Raw genomic sequence first — 16,916 nt, forward strand, 5'->3', positions numbered from 1 at the left:
CCTCCTTCTCCTCCTCCTCTTCTCTTCCTCCTCCTCTTCTCCTCCTCCTCCTCCACTTCCCCCCTCTTCTCCTCCTCATCTTCCTCCTACTCTTCCTCCTTCTGCTACTGCTACTGCTGCTGGTGCTATTGCTTCTACTCCTGTTGCTGCTGTAGCTTCAGCTGGTGTCTTTTCCTTGGCCATGTCTCTGATGTCATCTCCTGTTTATACTCCGGACATGACAGAATTTCCAGATGGCACTGTGAAAGCGACAAGACAATTTATTCCAATCCAAAAAATAAAAAAATAATGAGTTAGAATTCTTAGATTACTATTTGGGGCTTTGATTGCCTTACTATTTTATTATTTCTTCTTTTCTACTTCCCAGTTGAGATCTTTGAAAGAAATTATTTAGAAATGTTACCTATAAAATCCTATATATCACTAGGTCTTAGGAACAAAAAATCAGTATGCAAAAAACTATGCATGCATGCACGATTCTGACCATCAACAATAACCAGCAAACTAGACTGTTGATACTTATTCAATGACAAACTTTGTTATTAGTTTTGAGACTTACTGAAATGTGATGTTACTTTTGAAAAGATAAGAATCTGTTCTGAGGCACTTGTAATTAATGACCACATGTGCTAGGACCAGTAGCCCAAGGATGAGGCTATGAGCCCATGACCCTCTAGTCATCACCCTGTGGGAGTTATTGTCCTAAGGGGGAGATAGAGTCCATGTAAAGGGATTGGGCAGCAAGACAATTCTGTAGAGTGGCATACACATCATTCATATTGAGTCCCTGCTGGGAAGAGGAGAAATCAAGAAGAGAGAGAAGGCTTTTTGTTAGGGAAACATCATAAAGAACTTAGAGAAGGTACAAGGTAAGAATTGTGGGGAAAATGGAAACCAGAGACAGAGGAAGGACCAGCATAAAGCAAACTGGAAAGGACAAAGCACAAAGGTACCTGGGCTGTGCCTGCTGCTTGTACTCTGGACTCTCCTGTGGCTCATTTCCAGGGCTAGTTGCTGTTCTCCCCCAGGCGAGGTTTCTTTCTCCTTGACAAGCAGCAACACAGCTTCCTCGGGGCATTTCCTTTATTCCTGGTCCACCCCTTAAATCCTCTGGGCCAGACGTGCTCAGGATGGGCTCATCCTCTGCTGGGGCTCTGTGGGAGAGTAGATTGTCCTATTTTCTTACTGCTACTTTTCTCAGTGAAGATGCTTGTTGGTTGAAGGCATGGGATACTCATGGCACATTTGTGATAGTGGTCCTGTGTAGGTGTCTTAGGAGTGGCCTGAGAAGACCAGGGACATTGGATCTTCTGCCTCCTCTTGGACTAGCCTTCTGGCCATAGCCAGACCTTGACCATGGGAGGATGACAGTAGCAAGGTGACAAGAACTAGCGCCCTTCCACTCCTCTTTAGTTGTAATCTGAAAGCAGCAGCAGGATCAAGGCTAGGGAATGGGGCTGCAACGGGACTCACTTGCTGTGCCTGGGCTATGCAGCCATCCCCCTGGAGGTCCTGTTCTTGTAGGAAGCAATAAGTTGCCATTGCCTCATTATATTTTCTTTTCATTAAAGAGTATTTTATTACAGAGGCTTGGAATCTAATACATTCCATCGCATCCAAAATTGCAGGGTCTGGTGTGAGGGGGAGTAGTTCTCCATAAGGACTTGGGAACCCCTTCCAGTGTTCTTTCAATCAGGAGTGTTTCATCACCTCTGTTGCTGTTGATCTATAGCTGGGATTTACTGTCAGTAACAGACTAAGGAGGTCCTACAGGTTTTCTGAAACCCCACAGGAGGAAGGATACACCCTTGCCACAGCTTGTCTTTGAAGCTCTTAGATGATCAGTGAATCTAATTCGAACTTTCTCACCACCATATAACACAAGACCACTCCTATGGTCCACATGTCATTCTTTGGCCCGTCTTATAGATGGCCAAGGAAGAGTTCAGGGGCACAAAAAGAGTACACACAGCAGTGCTGGGTTAGCATTTGTCCTGGTTGAAATTGGGTGCTAAGACCAAACTCGAGGACTTTGACCTTTTCGTTTTATCGATCATAATATCATCTGGTTTGAGGTCCCTGTGAACTATACCAGGCCCATGGCAGTAGCTCACTGCTGATAATATCTGTTCAAATATTTCCCTGGCCTGGTCCTCCTCTATGTGCTCTGACTCTCTGTTGGCCTTCCACCAGCTCCATTATGAGGTATATTCTAGGTTTGCTCTCAATGATTTGGAGGAGCGAGATGATGTTCAGGTGGTTGGTCTTTCTCTATATATTTGCTTCCGTCATAGCTTGCTGGAACCACTGCTTGTACTTTAGGAGAACTTTGACAGCCACCGGGGTGCCTGTGAGCCAGTGGTGGACCTTGGCGTGGCTCCCTTGCCCAATTGTCCTCAATACTTTGTATTGGGAGTGAACGTTTCCCTCCTCAGAGATACTGGGCTTGGGGATATGGAGTGGTAACTCCTCCTCACTCTGTGTAGACATTTGATCAGTACTGATGCTGTCTAAAAATAACATTAAAAAGTAGGAATCAAATAGTGAAAAAGATGTAGCAATACAGGAGCTAAAATTACACATGTAAATAATCAAAACAATAATATTCCACATAAGAACATAAAAACTACCACAATAAATAAAACCAGACACCCTAATAAAGCATAAAAAAAATCGAAACCTCAGTAAGGAAATAGCCAGTGGTCCTCCAAATATATGGCCTAAATCTATCTCTTGTATTCATACAAAAATCAGTCAATCTATAAATAAGAAGCCAGCCATCTACATAGGCCTTTAATATGATATTATGGGTTGGCATACCAAAGGCCTGGGAGCGACTGGTCATCCAGCCCAGATAATTGGCCAGCTGCAGGCCAGTGAGAGAGCCTGTCTTGAAAATAAGGTTGAGGACCTACCTCAGGAACAGCAGCCGGGGTGACTTCTGGCTTCTACACTCTCTTGCACTGAGGTGCAGATAATATAGATACAAGGGGCAAAAGGGGATGGAGACACACACACACACACACACACACACACACACACACACACACACACACATCTCCCTGACATACAGGCCACCACGTAGATGTAAGAGGATACTGCACTGCACCCAAACACTTTCCATATAAAGTCAATCCTCATGCTCAGGTACTAATCTGTTGTATTTAAACCTTTCACCATTTTTGCTATTCGCTGTATTGTGAAGTGTGAATTTTTATTTTAGTTTTCTTCTGCAAAAGAAGAGACAGAATTTAGCCCTGGAGACTCCCTAGGACCTGGATGGAAGTGAGGCCTGGAGAGTCATGTGTGCTTCTGAAAAAAAATCTCATTCATATGATGCTTCCCTGAGTCAAAGGATGTGTGGAGGGCTCTGTGCCCTATCCAGGGTTGATCTCAATATATTAATGGGAGCTGAGACTTCTGTCTGATAGAACAGTGCCACCCACCTGCAAGATGTCTGTGATGGTTTGTATATGCTTAGCTCAGGGAGTGGCACTATTAGGAGGCATGGCCTTGTTAAAGCAGGTGTGTCACTGTGGGCATGGGCTTTAAGACCCTTTTCCTATCCACATGCAAGCCAATCTTCCCCAAGCAGCCTTCAGATAAAGATGTGGAACTCTCACTCTCTCTGGCACCATGCCTGCCTGGATGCTGCCATGCTCCCAGCTTGATGATACTGGACTGAACCTCTGAACCTGCAATCCTGTGTCCATTAATGTTGTCCTCATAAGAGCTGCATTGGTTGTGTTGTGTCTCTTCACAACAGTAAACCCCTAACTGAGACGATGTCCGTGTTCCCTTCCTCAGCTTCCAGACTAGATGCACAGAACACATGAAACTCAAGAAGGATGACGAAAATGTGAATGCTTTACTCCTTCTTTAAAAGGGGATCAAGGGGCTGGGGATTTAGCTCAGTGGTAGAGCGCTTACCTAAAAGGGGATCAAGAATACCCTTGGGAGGGGATAGGGAGGCAAAGTTTATATCAGAGACTGAAGGAACGCCCATTCAGAGCCTGCCCCACATGTGACCCATACATATACAGTCACCAAACTAGATAAGATGGATGAAGCAAAGAAGTGCAGGCTGACAGGAATTGGATGTAATCTCTCCTGAGAGACACATTCAGAATATGGCAAATACATAGGCGAATGCCAGCAGCAAGCCACTGAACTGAGATCGAGATCCCCACTGAAGGATTCAAAGAAAAGACTGAAAGAACTTGAAGGGGTTTAAGACCCCATATGAACAACAATGCCAACCAACCAGAGTTTCCAGGGACTAAGCCACTACCCAAAGACTACACATGGACTGACCCTGGGCTTCAACTGCATAGGTAGCAATGAATAGCCTAGAAAGGACACCAGTGGAAGGGGAAGCCCTTGGTCCTGCCAATACTGAACCCCCAGTCAATGGGATTGTTGGGGAGGGTGGTAATGGAGGGAGGATGGAGAGGGGAACACCCATATAGAATGGGAGCGGGAGGGGTTAGGGGCATGTTGACCTGGAAACCAGGAAAGGGAATAACAATTGAAATGTAAATAAGAACGAAATTTTTAAAAAGATTAAAAAAGGGGGGGATTAAAAAAAGAAGTGAATGACTGGGACTGGGTTGTGGCTGAGCCATACATCACTGCTTGGAGTATAGTTATTTTCTCATTACGAAATATGGCCCAAGGCAGCTGAGGGAAGGGAGGGGGCTTGCTTTGGCTCATGGTTTGAGGAAACACAGTCTAGAAGAGAAGGCGCTGTGATGGGAGCATAAAGTGGTTGGGCAGATGGTGACCGCAGTCACAAAACAGTGGCTATGGAGTGCTGGTGTTCTTCTCTTTCCCTCTCCTTTTCTCCTTCAGGGTGGGATCCTAACTCATAGAATGCTGCTGCATTCATTGGAAGAAGGGAGTCTTCTCTCATCAGTTAAGCCTCTCTGGATACATCCATAGAAGTTGGCCAGAAGTGTGCGTCCTAAGTGAGTCTACATCCTGTCAAAAGGACCATCAAAATTAAACATCGCATTTAGTATGGACATTACAGAAAAATGGTGGGAACAAAGGAAGGAAGGGGAGAGAGAGAGAGAGAGAGAGAGAGAGAGAGAGAGAGAGAGAGAGAGAGAAAGCAGGTGGGAGAGGGAGAAAAAGGGAGAGGGGGGAGTGAGGTGGGAGAGAGATCTAGGAATACAGTCACTATTGACTTGATTTCATCATTCATTCTACCAGGACTGTAAAGTATAAACTATTCTTGTTTTTAAACCTCTACATTTATGGAGATTTTAAAGGAATAGGTGAAAGGTTTTGAATGGGGAGTCGTCGGGAGCGACACTGAAATGGATCTCTGGGGAGTGAAGAACTTTTCATAGAAGTTATTATAGCTGTGGACAGACAGAGAGGCAAATGCATCACTGTGGCTTCAAGGATCATTCAGGACCCAGCAGCAGAGACAGACTGTGTGGTGGTGTCTTGGAAGAGAGGAAACTATGGCCTCACTGCAGAAGTAGGGATATCTTTTTCTGATTTCTGGAGATAGGGGATGTCTCACAGTACAAGTCTGCTGCCATACGTTCTAATTCCTAGGCAGGTGTCAGGGAAAATGGTGGGAATAGAATGTCTGGCTTCTAATGCGCCCTGTGATTTAACCTGATGTCCCAGGTGAGAGATCCTGATACTGGGAACTCTGTCAGCTTAGGGCCCCAGAAACAGGGTCTCAGTGGGATGCTTGTCAGTATCTTCAAAAAGGCAGTGGTGGCATCTGCAGATATTGTGATCTGAGCAGCAACTGGGTCTCACAGGACATTCTTATAGCAGGAATAAAAAACTGATGCAGTAAGCAAAATATTAGAGAATCAACAACTGACATTGTGGTCAACTGAAGTGAGCACTTAAATGATTTCCTCAGTGTCAGAAAGACCCTAACGAGCCCTCGGAGTCTGTCAGCACAGCACCTTGAGTGGTAACTAGTACAAAAAGTGGGGCCAGGGTCCAGGTGAAGGTGGTGTGCGGGTGTTGGGGTGGGGTGTGTGTAAAACTGTCTCCTCTCACTGGTCAGGTGACTGCAGAAATGCCCTGGGTAGTTGGTGAGCATGCGTTCGTGTGTGTGTGTGTGTGTGTGTGTGTGTGCGTGCGTGTGTGTTCATGCACACATTTGTGTGTATGTAGAGCCCAATCTAAGCAGGCTTTGGGGATGACTCGATTTCTCTACCTTTTGACCATCACTGCTTCCTCATTTGGAAGATGGAAACAATTCTTCATACAAAGTAGTAATACTGACATGAAAGTCTGCTGTGGAGAATGCTATAGCCTCCATTGGAGACTGACTTCTCAATCTTCAAGGACCTTTGAATAGCCAAATTGAAGTCTTCAGTGTGAGGGAAGGTGTTGAGCTGCTGGGGAGCATGTGAGTCAGGATATGGAGCACTCACTTCCTCAGCAGGTCAAGAAGAGCTGAGGCCTAGCAGGCTCCTGCTAATGACTTGTCTATCTCCACACACAGGTGATGGTTTTAAGAAACATGTTCAAACTGGCTCTTTACTATGTGGGAGCAGATAAGGAGAAAAAGTTGGCTTGGCTCTCTCTGGTGGTACATATTCCCGTGCCATAATGGACCAAGGTACTTTCAACACTGACCTGCAGGGTTCAAGAGGGTTGAACCACTGTTATGACATCCCACTTAATGGAATTCCATTTTTGTGTCTCACTTAGTTCTGTGGTCCACATGCTGATGTCTATTTGGAGTGCCTGGTTTTATAAGATATGCACACAGTCCCTAAATGTTCCTGAACAATGACTGTTATTCTTTACTGGGCTTGGGGCTTGCTCTATGCTAGATGCTCATGGGTTTTCTTCATTGTTAGTTCTAGCTGTGGTTTTGATGGCAATGCAAAGTTGGGTGAATGCCAGCCACTGCAGCATTCCTAGAGGGAAACACTGCTGCTCTCTCTGTTGGAGACATCAATGACTTCATTAACTTGCAGAGAAACCATGCTGGCCAGGGTTTTCTCTTCTGACATCTGGAGACCAAGGTGGAGAAAGTGCTCAAAGGGCCTCAGACTCCTTAACTTCAAACACAGGGAGCTCCAGTTCCTAGACTGCAGGAGACACAGCTGGCAACTGATGCATCACTGAGGAACCAGAGCAAATGTAATCAACTTGTGGGCTTCAAGAGGGCCCAGGGAGTGGTCCTTTGTCACCTGGCCCAAGAAACTGCCTTTCCCACAGGGGACTCACTGTTTCTCAGAGGAATGTTCTCCTCACAGGATTTTACCCAGCCCAGGAAGGGCTTTGGCTGAAATGGAGACTTTGATCTTTTAGTAACAAAAACATCAGAAAAAAAGCTGAATCAGTTGTTTGAGGCTTCAGGAAAAAAAAAAGCCTTCTGACAGTTTGCCCTCCCAGAGCTCAGCACAAGCCAGACAGAAGGCTCAGAAGGGAGCCTGCTCTCCAGGGCAGAGGCAGCATCTGTGTTCTGCAGGAGGCCACTCATTCGAGCTCCTTTCCTCTGGGTTTGAAGCCGTGGGCATCACTGTGACCTGCAGCACTCCCAGGCAGGTAGAACACCCAAGGCCTGGCCTGAGACAAGCCAGCAGACAGTGCCCGGGATGATGGCCACCCCAGTGGAGCTGCCCCAGCTGGCCTGTGTTTTCCTGACGGTCCTGCACCCTGAAGCAAGGCTAAGCAGGCAGGGGAGTCCTGTGCACAGCTTCTGTTTCAGTTCTGATAAAGCTCTTTCCTCTGTCAGAGAGGAATCTCATGGGATTCACTGTCTTGAAATATACGTGTACAGCCTGAAAACAACCTGCACTGCCACAAGTCAAATAAATGCCCAGACTGGAAAAGTCAGGGTTTTTCTTAGAAGATATTCTTTCCTTCGTCAAAGAAATTGCTGAGCACACTTTAGCCCTCAGGAGCTAGAGGCCTGGAAGGCTAAAGACCTTCCTTGCTCAGATTCTTGGTTACAATGAGCCTGCTGGGGTCTTTGCTGAACACTGTCAATGGTAGTAAACCCAAGTCCCTCAGAAAGACATGCTACTGTGGCATGCTGGCACTATCAGCAACCTGACCACACACACTAAGAAGCATAAAATAGGAAACTGCATTTATTTCTGGGCCTGTGTCTGTTAGTTTACTTTCCTCTGTGTTCTGACAAAAGCCACTTAAGGACAGATTTGTTTTGGCTCACAGTTTTGGACTACAGTCCATCACAGAAAGGGAAGCATCCACCCATCCATCTTCCATCATCCAGGTTAGGGAGCTGCTCACATTGTGTCCACATTCAGGAATCAGAGTTAATGAATGTGAGCACTCAGCTAGCTTTCTCCCTTTTAATTCATCTTAGGAATCTCAGGACATTATTACATGGTCTTCCTATATCTGTTAACTCAGTTTAGAAACTCCTTACAGATATTTCCAGAATGTTCTTTCCTAAGTGATTCTATATCCCATGCAGTTAGCAAACAGTAGTAACCATTACACTCCCTGACCATTCATCTATCCACCTCTCCATCCACTACCCTTCCATTCATCATCAATCCATCCATCATCCATCTCTCCATCACACATCCATGCATCTATCATCCATCCATCATCCATCCATCCATCTGCCATCCATCCATCCATCCATCCATCCATCAATGTATCATTATCCACCATTCATTCATACACCAACTCACGCACCAGTCCATCCAGTGATCCATTCATCCTCTATCCAAGCATTTATTACTCAGTCCCTCCCTTCTTCACACGGTCTATCCACCCATCCATTCTCTGCCTTGTTCCAATACAGGGCCAATTACTGTGAGTTTCTTGATACCTAATGAGTAGAGAAAGAAGTTGAAACCGAACAAAATAGACAACAGAGAAACGGTAAAAAGAAAATGAAAGCAATGTGAAGTCAAGTTGATCTTTTATTGGAAATCTTCCATTAAGTTGAAAAGAAATAAAAAGAGAGAGGGAAGAGTCAAAACACAGTTCTCTGTATTTAAAAAATAAGTCTCAAGCAACATAATGGTAACAATTAATAAAGCATGCAGGTGTGAATTAATATTTATTTATTTATTTGTTTATTTATTTATTTATTTATTTTTGAGACCACATCTCACTATGTAGTCTATGCTGTCCTCAGCTGTGGAATCAGTGGGATCAAGTCTCATGCTGGTTTCATATTGAAAGTAAATCAAACACATCTTTCAAAATCAAGATAATTTTCTGCTAGAAATATCTAAATTTATGTGGCTTTTTGCAACAGTGTTTATTTTAAACTTAAAATCACACCAAGAAAGGAATGCATTTTTTAAAATCATTATCAGAAAAAGCACACAGAGAGGGTGTGTTTGAAAGGAATCAGGGACATCTGTCACCATGAAGGTAGAGCTATGCAGTTTTAGCAGGTACAAGATCTACTCTGGACACGGGCAGCGCTATGCCAGGACCGATGGGAAGGATTTCAAGTTTCTTAATGCCAAATGTGAGTCTGCATTCCTATCCAAAGGAACCCTCGGCAAATTAACTGGACTGTCCTGTCCAGAAGAAAACACAAGGAAGGACAGTTGGAAGAAATTCAAAAGAAAGGAACCCGCTTGCAGTCAAATTCCAGCAGGCCATCACGGGTGCTTCTCTGGCTGATATAATGGCCAAGAGGAATCAGAAACCAGAAGTTAGGAAAGCTCAGCGAGAACAGGCTATCAGAGCTGCCAAGGAAGCAAAAAAGGCTAAGCAGGCATCAAAGAAGACAGCAATGGCTGCTGCCAAGGCCCCCACAAAGACAACCACTAAACAATAGATCGTGAAGCCTGTGAAGGAAGGTCTCTGCTCCCCGAGTTGGTAGGAAATACTAATTTGGTAGATGAGAGTTTAAAAATAAAGATTTGTGGGGTTGGGGATTTAGCTCAGTGGTAGAGCACTTGCCTAGCAAGCGCAAGGCCCTGGGTTCTGTCCCCAGCTCCGAAAAAAAAAAAAAAAAAAGAAAAGAAAAAAAAATAAAGATTTGTCTTTAACTCTAAAAAAATAAAAGAAAAGAAAAAAGGAAAAAGAAAGAAAGAAAAAGAAAGGAATCAGATGTTGGAGTAGTTACTGGGTTTGCGTTGGGTCAGATCTCCCCCTCGTCGATGTGTCTCCATCTTCCTTTCATGTCTCTGTTTCTTTTCTGTGAATAAACACTCTGACAGAAGCTCCTTAGCAGAGTGCGGTGGGTTTATTCCTGCTCACAGTTCTAGGTAACCGTTCCTTATTACAGGACAATCACAGATGCAGGAGCAGGCTCATCTGGTCACATTGCAACCACAGTCAACAATAGAGCAGCCGGATTCCTGGACTACAGACAACTTTTTCAACCTCATGGGTCAGCACAGAAAAGAAGCTCTGTAGAGGCTTTCTGTCACCTGTGGGCAAACAGTTTCAGGAAGGAGAGACATGGGTTATGGCTTCAGCATTTCCTTAGTACCAAGCCCCATACCTGACTCGTGTAAGGATTCATAGTCAGTGTTTCCCCCCTGGCAGGCCCCTCAGTCTTCCTCGGGAGAGAGGCTGCCCCTCTCTGTGTGCACTAATAAACACAGTCCCATCTGGTGAAGGTCGGACTCCTGTGTCTTTCTGTCTTCCATCTCTGTATCTACCTTAAAAAGGTAACAGTCAAGCAGCAGAGAGCAAGGCATGCAGCTAGCACAGTCCAGAAATCTCAGCAAACGACACATAGGACCAGGCAAGACAAACTAAGGGACCAGCCAGTCAGATTCCAAGACCTTATGAATTTAACCCACGTCAGGCTTTCAGAGGGTGAACACACTCGAAGACAGAAGGTGCATCAGTAGGATGGGTGGGGGTGGGGATGCGGTGGAATTCCCACAGCTGAGCAGGACCCACAGGAGTCTGGACACAGTAGCCTGGCATATTAAGCTGTGTGCTGGCGAAGACTAAATCCTGCTTCATTTGTTTGAACTGTGGAATAAGGTAAACTTCAGTTTCTCTCTGTGTGACATTTTTCTTCACAGACGGAATCTTAAATGTAAATGTGGGTGTTGTGTGTGGTGGGAAGCATCTGTGTTATCTGAGAGCTTCAGTCACTAAGAGCAGCTGAAGCACAGAATGAGGACTTGAGCACTAGTGTGCTCTTGGGACAAGAGAGTGTCCACGGGACATTCACAAGTATGAAAACCTCAAGAGAGAGGCGAATCCTCAGTGAGAATTGGACATCCCAGGGGAGGGGAGGGGAGGAGACCCAGCAGTGATGGAAGTGGGTGGGAAGGTCCTGGGACTGCAGAGGGCTTTCTCCAATGGAGGTTGACACTATAACCCCAGGGCAAAAGAAAAGGCAGTGCTCTGACTATGAATAGCAAACAGTACACACAGACTGGTTAGCACTTGATAATAGCAGCTTACCAGCTACTTTAGGGATGTGACCACACAGTGCTTTTCAGACCACCCTAGGATCACCTCAAGAGAGACAAGTAGGGGCCCATTCCAATATGTAACTTGAGGAGGGAAAGTTAAAGAACAGAGTTAGAGCTGTTCTGCTATTTAGACTTAGTGATTGCCTTTGTTACTATAGGAGTTCTCCATTGTGGAGTGCATTCAATGGGCTGGGTGCTTTCCCACGTACTTATGAGCTTCATTTTTAGAAGAAGCTACAATGTAGATTAAGTTTTTAATTTATATCACTTAATTAGGTAATTCTTTGACTGAGTACACACACACAGACACACACACATACATACACAGACACACACACATACATACACAGACACACACAGACACACAGACACACACGCAAACACACACAAACACACACAAACACACACAAACACACACAAACACACACACACACACACACACACACCACACATTATACAATTAGCAGAAACAAAGGACTCATAAGGAACAGTGTGTGTACAAACTGCCAACACCAGGGAGTCCCACAGGGAACTCGGTGCTGACATAAAGGGCGGCAGGCCCCGCTGGTGCTCTGCTTGTACTGAATGAGGCTCCCTTCATCCCCACACAGCAGAGCCACTCCTTTGGAGAGAAGTGCACATCAGTGCACACACTGCTGCTCTGCTGTCTTAACGATTGCATAGAATCCCCTTCTACAAATGAGGTATAATTTATTCAGCCAGACCCCTTTAAGGAATGTTTGGATGGCTGCCAATCCTTTGCTTTTAAACCCCATTGTACAAGGGATACCATGATTTCACAAATGGTCAACTGCCCAGACTCAGCTTCTCAAATCTGATTCCAGCATATCCTCGACGTCCTCATGGGGCTTGTTTTTCCATCTCCAATCCTAAGCAAGGCCATATTTTCTCTCTACAGACAACGAAAACAATACATCGCTGTCTGTGGACAGGAGCTAAACTGGGACCCAGCTGTCTCCGTAGGCCAAACAATGAACATACTGTCATATGTAAAACAGTGCCCTCTTCCCACCGATTTCTAACAGTGTAATTGCCATGCGATGGAGTTATTTTTATTTTATGATATAGTAAATATCTATTCAATTGCTCATTTTAGCAAGCTGGGGAAATGAATAGCATACTCAGTAAAGTACTCACCTTGTAAGTCTGAAGACCTGAGTTCACTCTCTAATACACATATTAATAAAACAAAACAGCTGGGTGGGGCTAGAGCTGCCTTTAATCCCAACACTCGATGGGCAGAGGCGGGCAGATCTCTGTGAGCCTGAGGCCAGCCTGGTCTACAGAGGGCATTCCAGGACAGCAGTGGCTACAAAATAAACCATGAAGATAGAGAGGGAGAGGGAGAGGGAGGGGGAGGGGGAGGGGGAGGGGGAGGGGGAGGAGGAGGAGGAAGAGAGAAGAGAAGAGAGAAGAGAAGAGAAGAGAAGAGAAGAGAAGAGAAGAGAAGAGAAGAGAAGAGAAGAGAAGAGAAGATCCAAGCATGGTAGTGCACACTTCCAATCCCGGGACTGGGAAGATGGAGCCAGGCAAATCCCTGGGGCTAAATGGCCAGTCTAGTGCTCTGACCAGGCCACCCGGTGTTGCCATTGGCAGGAGTCAGGGGCAGAATTTCTATACTCATTTCCTCAGGCCCTGCTCACCTCCACACAATCAAGGTTCAGGGTCCTCTCTCCCATGTGCTGCTGCTTCTAAGAGATTGGCCAGCTCATGGAATGACAAAGAGGGCACATATGTGTAATATGTAAGCGGTGTTGATTGCTTTCCTGGGTGTGTATCCACGCAGAGTTCTCCAGCAGAGTGCAAACTGGTGCACAGGGCTCATCGTGTGGTACAGCACTTGACTTCACCCATCCAGCTGATTAAAACCATCTGTGTGTTTTAATTGGCATCTCAGCACTGTGCGTGCACCCAGGTATTTCTGGATGTTTATGGACTGGTGATGTTTCTGTAAACCATGCATTCTTACCCCCTTTAATTTTCTATTGAGTAATTGAAGCACTTTTTTCCCTCTTGGCCACTTTTGGTCATAGATACTGGGAAGACTACTTTTTTATGTGGAATCACTCAACCACCCCCACCCCTCATGATATTTTTTTCCTCTTTACTTTGACACATGCTATTTTTTCTTTTGTATAAAATGTTTCAGAAAATCTATGTGTCCAAATTAACTAATTAATTGCATCTTTTATGACTTGAAGTTTACAAGCTATTTAAAAAAAAACCTTTTGTGTTGAAGTTTATGAGAAGGAAGTTTTCTCAAGTATCACACAATACAGAGGAAAAGGAGAAGTTACTTGAAACAATGTATTTCTAGGTACGATTAGTCTCAGTGGGCATCTGTGCTTGCTTTGTACAAGCTGCTTTTGCTTAATGAAGAAAACTGAAATGGGTCTGGGAGGTAGTGGTGCACACTTTTAATCCCAGCACATTGGAGACAGAAGCAGGAGGATCTCTTCCAGTTTAAGGCCAATCTGACTTATGTAATGAATTTCAGGACAGCCAGGGATGTCATTGAAGGACCTCATGTCAAAAAAAAACAAAAAAAAAAACAAAAAAAGGAGAAGGGAGGGTATGTGGGGAGGGAAAAGGGAAACCAGGAATGGTGTAGCCACACACTTCATTAAAATGAGATTTGCTGGAGCTTCCTAACAGGGAATATGGGGATGAAATGGTGAGGAGGGTGGAACTGAGGGTGAGTCATTCATTACCAGTGCAATTCCTGAGTTCTAGTCATTCATTACCAATGGAAGACAGTCTTGTCTCCGGTCCTTACCATTAACCACACGAGGGAGCCTGGCTCAGGTTGTGACCTAACTCAGGGACTATGAAGACAGGAGTCAGTGATTCCAACCTCCTGCTGACCCAAGGAACTCAATCCCAAGTGGCTGTGGATGGATGAACCGGTCAGTCACAGGCTCTCCCTTATCCACAGTCCCAGGGCGAGCTCTCCAGCGCTGCTCCATAGGCCACCCAATGCTGCCTTTGGCAGCACACAGGGTCAGCTCTCCTGCCCTCAGGCTCACCTCTATTCTAGAGTCCAGAGCCAGCTCCCAAGTGCTGCTCAGTCAAGGCTCAGGGTCTACTCTCCCAAGAGCTACAGCCTGTGAGGGACTGGGTGTGTCTCAGGGCGCGAAACAAAATAATTGGGACTAAGGAAAGGCAGAGATGGCAGAAGAATTGGTAACTGACGAAGGACTCTGTAAATATTTGTAAATATTTTTAAAAAATTTGTGTACAAGTGTGTGTGTGTGTGTGTGTGTGTGTGTGTGTGTGTGTGTGTGTGTGTGTGTGTATGTACATGTGTATATGTAGTACCCACGGAAGCCAGAAAAGGCCACTGGATCCTGGGACTAGAGTTACTGATGACTGTAAGTCACCATGCATGCTGGGTAACCTTGGTCCTCTGCAAGAGCAGCAATGGTTCTTTGTTACTGAGTCATCTCTCCTGACCCTGATAGGGAAGATTTTGAAAAACTGTTTTAAACATGGTGGTAGGCACCATTCAACATATGTGCCAACACTTCCAAATCGTATAGGTCTCTTAACTGTCAAGAATTATTAAAATGGACACATGTTTAAAGAATAATTTTTATTTAAAAATCCTAAGTTCTGAGAGGAGCAAAGGAGAATCCTTTCTGTTCCTCGCCAAACAGCATCAACAATAAGAAGCTCCCAACTCTTGATTCGTTTTGTGAAAACATAGGAGAGAGCAACATGATGGGGCCTTACATTGTACCTTGAATGAAAAATGTCCAGCCGGGACAGAAGGCAACCAGTTCTCCCCAGACTGCCATCTTCCTTGCCTCCTGTGCACATAGCACTCTCCAGCTGAGGTGCCTTTCAAAGGATGGGAATCGTCTGCCCCGTCTTCCTGCCAGTGCAGGTCGCCAGGTGGGACCCTGAGGAAGGGACCTGAAACTTCTGAAGAACGGAGGAACTTGTGCCACTTGATGCAAGCAAAGACAGTTTCTACCTGCCTGAGATTTTTATTACAAAGGTTGTTGAACTGTACAATTACAACTTGAGAATGGCCCAGAAATCCAAGCGTCCTCCTCCTTGCCAGAGTACAGTCTCTAAACACGACCACCACTGTCTGCTAGGTCATCTCTGAGAGTGCTGTCTCACCCAGATGAATACTTGGCCTAGATAGGCTGTGACTCAGATGGTGAATAATGTGGTTCTCAACCTTCCTAATGCTGCGACCCTTTAATATCATTCCTTGAGTTGTGGTGACCCCCTAATCATAAAACTATTTCTGGTGCTACTTCATAACTGTAATTTTCCTGCTGTTATGAATCCTAATGTAAATATCTGTGTTTTCTGATGGTCTTAGGTGACCCTTGTGAATTGACCCCCAAAGGGGAACGACCTACAGGTTGAGAGCTGCTGATGTAGAAGAATGAGAGCTGGGCCTGTCAGGAGGGGCTCTGAGGGGTTTCCTGGGAGGAAGCCACCTAAGGGTCCAGGGTTGAGGACCTAGTGCTCTGCACAGAGGAACCCACCACACCCAGTCCAACAGTCTCCCAGAGAATTCCAGGGTCTGTCCGGATTAGGCTGGATCTCAGAGGGCTGTGAGTGAGAAAGGGAGAGGCCCTGTTATAAAAACTGAAGGCCTTAGGAGCACAGTGTCCTTAGCGAGCTCTTAGAATGTTCGTTGTCATGGCTCAGTGCTGGGTTCCTGCGTCCACGGCCCTGTCTGTCCATGCTCGTGGCCTCAGTCATTTTAGACACCTAGGTCTGTGCAATGGTTGTCTCACCATTGCTAGCTGTGCTGAGAGAGCAGAGACTGGGCTGACAGAGGAGGCGATTGAGGATGCAGAGCCACTTGGAGGCCTTTGGGCATCCATAGAGGCGATACCGGAAGTGGGGGCTCTGCCTTGTCACTGGTGACAGTGAAGCATGCCGGTGAGGCACCTGAAGGAGTAACAAATTTGACAGAAGGGACAGGAACTCCCAGCGCCCAATCCTATGGAGGCCACTTAGAGGCAGACTATGACCAGCACACAGTGGTCCAGCATGTAAGGACCCCATTAGGACACATGACCTTCTTGGCCCTGAGGTGGGCCCTATTACCCAGCGCCAGATAAAGGAGGGAGAGGCTGGGACTTCCTGACCGCCTTGGGCCCAGGAGTAAGTATTTCACATGACTCCCATCTCACCCCAGGCCTTTTGCTTTTGCATCTTACTTGCCCCCAGGCCAGCCCTGCAGACAGAGAGGCCCAGTCCCCTTGTCCTCATCTCATGCTCAGACAGACAGGACTGTAGGACAAGCTCTGGAAGCCCAGAGCAGCCAAGGGTCTGTCCGGTAAAGTGTACCTGTGCAAGGGGGCTGGTGGAACATTAGGCGTGCAGGAACTGGCCCTGCTGCCTCCACATGCCTCAAATAGAACCTCTTAGCTGGTCTCTGTGCTGGTAACTCAGAGGGAACGAGAAGAGGGACCCAAGTGCTGAGATCCAAAAGCTTTTTCATCACGGGACTTGTATTTCCTGTGAGAATTTTTGGGAAGGAAGCTGTGC

The 16,916-nt window shown here is 45.8% G+C and overlaps 1 pseudogene across 1 annotated transcript; it reads left to right on the forward strand.

The window, feature by feature from the left end:
• The first annotated feature begins 9,342 nt into the window (after positions 1–9,342).
• LOC134484864 (large ribosomal subunit protein eL24-like) lies at positions 9,343–9,824 on the forward strand (annotated as a pseudogene). The gene has a single exon (XR_015648445.1). The product of XR_015648445.1 is annotated as a large ribosomal subunit protein eL24-like (transcript).
• The last annotated feature ends 7,092 nt before the right edge of the window (positions 9,825–16,916 follow it).

Source organism: Rattus norvegicus, chromosome 1 (assembly GCF_021556685.1).
Source record: "Rattus norvegicus strain SHRSP/BbbUtx chromosome 1, alternate assembly SHRSP_T2T, whole genome shotgun sequence".
Classification (NCBI taxonomy): domain Eukaryota; kingdom Metazoa; phylum Chordata; class Mammalia; order Rodentia; family Muridae; genus Rattus; species Rattus norvegicus.